General features: G+C 42.0%; 1 protein-coding gene across 1 annotated transcript in view; it reads left to right on the forward strand.

The window, feature by feature from the left end:
• The window catches only part of ADCY5 (adenylate cyclase 5), a gene marked incomplete at its 5' end in the record, with an annotated part of 223,594 nt that overhangs the window by 84,599 nt on the left and 133,946 nt on the right, over positions 1-5,049 (forward strand). The window lies entirely within an intron of this gene.

Genomic DNA, 5,049 nt, shown 5'->3' on the forward strand with positions numbered 1-5,049 from the left:
ATTCCTGATAGCTGTTTTCTTATTCATGGGCATCTTTAGTGAGGGCAGTTCCACAAGTATTCCTGGGACATGTTCCCATCCCTAGGGTGTCACCTAAAATTCTCTAGGGTCCAACCTAAATAAACCTCCTCTTCTGCAAATGGACCCCACTACTTGTCTTCTACTCTGTAAATGTGATGAACAATTAATTGCTGTCGTCTTTAAATAGCTGTAACATATATCAAGAGTTACTGCACTCCTCTCATTTTCCTTTTTCCTAAACTAAACTAATCCAGATCTTTCATCCTCTACTTTTAGTAATTGTTCCCCAGTGCCTTCATTTTCTAGAGAGAATTGCAACATTTTACTTTCCCACTTTGCTGAGTCTTTAATGTACACACAAGATTCTTGAAGATGATTGGCACTGGTTCAAAGGTTTGTGATTTTTTGATTTAATTTGATACTGGATTTCACTGGAACTGCAGGCTTTGCTACATTTAACCTGTCTTACATTTTTTAGCTGCTTCTTTCCTTATCCTAGTCTGGTTTTGACTCAGTTTTAGAATGGTGTGATGTTTCTGGTCATAACTAACTGTTTTTTTGTGAAAACATGGAGCAATGAAAGTGTAGATTACTTTAGTCTCTCTCAGTCATTAATTATTTTCTCTCCTTCCTTATTAAGCAATAGGGCTGTACCTTCCTTCTGATATATTTATAGAATATTCTCTTTTCATCTTTCATGTCCCTTGGTACTTGTGATGCTCTTCTTGTGACATAGGTTCGGACTTTGACACAGGAGAGCTTTGCTGTTATTTTACATTTATTCTTTGCCATAAGAAGTTATTTCTGTGTTGGATTTTCAAAACTTCTGATTTTTCGATAGCTAATGCCTTCTCGTCTACTGTCCTACTTCCAGCCTTTGCCTCTGGAAGCAAAAAAATGCTGAAGTTTCTGTTCCAGGAGCCCAACCAGCTGGTTCCCTGAATTTACTGAAGCCTTTTTAAATCCATCATCCTCATTCTGTTGCTTTTATCGTTTCCCCCCACACTCCGAGGATAACATCAGGATCAGTCATCTTCCCCTTCTGAACCCTCAGAGGGTTCTTCTCAGTAAATCAGAATTACATCTAAAACAATTACCTCTATTGTAATTTCCTGCAGTTTTGAAACCAAAGTTAGCCCCATTGTAAGCGAGTCTCCTTTGAAGAAATCGTCAAGAGTTTCAGATTTATTTTATTTAAATGTAGGTACTGAAAACTGTAGATACCAAAAGTCTTGATGCAGTCTTGGTAGTGCTTCTGGGTGGCCATCTGGACAATGGTAAGAAACAGGCACCAGTAGGGCAATTAATTTCCTCATTAGAGGAAGGAATTTTGCTGGAGGTGGGATGGTCCAAGGGCACAGACAGAAGACATGAAGAACAACACTTTGAGTGTCTGAAAGCTGCTTTTTCTGCTGTCAGTTTAATAAAACATACTACCTCAATTTACAAGCCTTGCTTTGTCTTAGAGGATGGACTTGTTGCACCCCACCTCTGTAGCAGCCTTATACCATTGCTTCTGGGTAGGTTGTGGGGAGGGGAATGGCGTGGATGTTCCCACTGACACTGTACTCTAGCCCTGTGACACTTGAGGAAAAAATTCCTCATGCACATCATAGCCTATTCCATTTGAGGAATTGTTTAAAGCAAAATAGCTGTTAGTATGAACCACCAGAGTAAAAATCTGGACAAAGCAGCTGCTTCTGCCACTGTCCAGACTAGGAAAGTGGCCAGTGTTTACCAACTGCTTTAGCTAAAGCGTTTACCTAAAGTAGGTGCTAAGTGGTGTTTAAAACGTTAGCTAACACCTTTCCTAAACATGCCTCATCTGGTTTGTTTAGACAAGACTGGCCAATATCTCCTTTCATTGGAAATGATTAGTCACAACCCAGAAAAAAGTTTGTCATTAATTTCTCTTAGGTCTGAGAGTGTAGAAACACAAAACCTCAGCCCTAGGAAGGGGTGGATGGTGCTTACTGTCACCCTCTTTGTCTTTCCATGCCAGTTGTGTGGGTTTTGCTTAAGTACAAATTGTGTTTTTTCATTGCTGGTCTGTCTGCACCTTGATCTTATTTCAGGGCCCTTCACTGTGCATTTGGCCTGTTGAAGGACCTTTTCAGAGGACACTTAAACGTTTAGACATCTGACAGCAGGCTTAGAAAATTTTCAGGCAAAATTTTGTAATCTTCTGCATAACTAGGGAGAGAGTTTACTGTTTACCGCAAGGTTGGTTGTTTTGTTTAAGTTTATATTACTCCATAGGCTGGAGCACGCGAAACATGGAGTACGGGGTGTTGAAAAAGTGCAAGAACATGGACAGACTGCATATGCACGCAGAACAAACTGTCGCAGAACCGCATGCTTAAATGCTCAGCTGAAAGTTTGGAGGTTTTCAGAATTGTTTGTGGGATTAATTTCTTTTCTGGGTTCAAAGCAAAGAGAGAAAACTGGCTTAAAAGCAACTAGGAATGTGAAGAGTGCTGATTTTGTAATATTTCCTGATTATTTTTATAAGGTTTCCATCTTTTTTTGGTGTGAGAGCCAGGTGACTGTCAGGCACAAAGATCTGGCTTATTCTCAAACCAGTTTGCCACCAGCCTAATTGTCTAGTTCCCTGTCGTTCCAAAATTATATGCAAAAGTGAATATATTCTTTTTTTAGAACGACAATAATTTACTCACTTTCTATTTACCTCTGAAAAATTGTCAGTGCAACATTGACTTTCTTCCTCAAAGTATAATAATCCCTCTATGTCATATGGTGAATGGAGTTAAATCCAGTTGGAGGCCAGTCACAAGTGGTGTTCCCCAGCACTCAGTGTTTTGCCCAGTTCTGTTTAGCATCTTTATCAACAACCTGGACAAGGGGATTGAGTGTACCCTCAGCAAGTTTGCAGATGACACTAAGCAGGGTGGAACTGTTGATCTGCTGGAAGATACGAAGACTCTACAGAGGGACCTGGACAGGCTGGATCGATGGGCTGAGGCCAATTGTATGAGGTTCAACAAGGCTAAGTGCAGGGTCCTGCACTTGGGTCACAACAATCCCATGCAACACTACAGGCCTGGGGAAGAGTGGCTTGGCAGAGAGGGATCTGAGGGTACTGGTCAACAGCTGGCTGAATATGAGCCAGAAGCGTGCCCAGGTGGCCAAGAAGGCCGACGGCATCCCGGCTTGTATCAGAAACAGTGTGGCCAGCGGGAGCACAGAAGTCAGCCTTCCCCTGTACTCGGCATTGGTGAGGCCGCACCTTGAATACTGGGTTCAGTTTTGGGCCCCTCACTACAAGAATGGCCTTGAGGTGCTGGAGAGCATCCAGAGAAGGGCAATGAAGCTGGTGAGGGATCTGGAGCACAAGGCTTATGAGGAGCGGCTGAGGGAACTCGGGTTGTTTAGTCTGGAGAAGAGGAGGCTGAGGGGAGACTTTATCATTCTCTACAACTACCTGAAAGGAGGTTGTAGTGAGGTGGGTGTTGATCTCTTCTCCCAAGTAACAAGTGATAGGACGAGAGGAAGTGGTCTTAAGATGTGCGAGGAACGTTTAGATTGGATATTAGGAAAAATTTCTTCACTGAAAGCATTATCAGGTACTGGAATGGGCTACCCAGGGAAGTGGTGGAGTCACCACCCTGGCAGGTATTCTTTATGGGTAGACGAGGTGCTTAGAGACATGGTTTAGTAGTGGACAGGTATAGTTGGGCTCAATGATCTTAATGATCTTTTCCAACCAAATTATTCTAGGATTCTATGATATGTCTTTAATTAAACTTTTTTTTTTTTAAATCTCATCATATCTTTGTAAAACTGTCCTGTTTTGCAAGTTGTATCATATTCCAGGACCTTTGGCTAAACGTTTGTCAAATATAGAATTGGTTGGGTGATTGGGGGTGCCTCCCTGCAGCTTGGTTCTGAAGCTTTTCATTCAAGTAAATCTGAAACCCAAAGAGGAAATTCTGTTGAAACTGTAAAGTGTTGCTTATGTTGTGTCCTGATGAGCAGAGGACTGGACTGCGATTGGATTTTGTTTCTGGTTTTGCTGGTGGCCTGCTGTATCGCTGCAAGGAACTCTCTTCCCTGATATTCCCCCAAAATGTGAGGTAGAAGAAGAAACTTCATGAAAGGAGTGAAGCGCTCACAAACCTTACTTTGGAAAGACACCACATACAAAAAATAGTTATTTACAGTGATGTTTCTTTCAATGCCAATATCAGAAGTTGACTAAAATTTTCTCAAGTCAAAGTTGCATGTAATGAAGAGCCCAACCACCTTTTAGTGAACTCTTGCAGGACTTAAACTTTTAGTTGATAACAACAGAAATGTAAATTTTAGGAGGAGTGAGGGAAGCGGGAATGTTGTTTCCCAGGTTCCTACCTTCCCCAGCATACATGGATGTGTTTGTGAGCTGCTGATGAGAATGTTTTAATGATTTGCTGAACATCCCAAGTCATGCCAAGTCCAAACGCCTCTCTCTAATTTTTCCCTGCAGCTGCCTCAGCGGGATTATGTTTTCTTTTCATCCATCTTTCAGCAAGTGTATTGTGCAAGAGTATGTAAATATCTGTACAGAGAGGGTAGCGCAAACTGCACACATGGTACTGTTTAGGCAACTCAGACAGATGGTGTGAGTGTAGTTACAATGAAAACAATTCCTTAAACATGGGTGGGGGAACGTTTTATGTCTCTTTGCTTGTGTGGAAGCAGGATCTGGGCCTGGGTTCAGAGTAATCCCTCAGCTCAGGGTTCTTGCTGGCGCAGAAAATTGCATTATGCCATTCCGGGTAGCTTGAGTCCTTGTAATATTTCTCACCTCAGCAAAGATGCAGGATGAAGGGGTAATGCTGGCTCGGCTGCTTTTCTTTCTAATTCGTTCTATTGTTTGACTTCCAAGAAAGATTTTTATTTACCCTTGCCCAAATGAAAACATGAAACAATGGTGGGATTGGTTTCTCGGGGCTTCATATCCTCTGTTAGTCATCTACACTGCTGCAAAATACTTCCCACACTGCAGATGTGTCATTTCTCCTGCCTTTT

Source organism: Egretta garzetta, unplaced genomic scaffold, assembly GCF_000687185.1.
Source record: "Egretta garzetta isolate BGI_Z169 unplaced genomic scaffold, ASM68718v1 scaffold326, whole genome shotgun sequence".
NCBI lineage: Eukaryota > Metazoa > Chordata > Aves > Pelecaniformes > Ardeidae > Egretta > Egretta garzetta.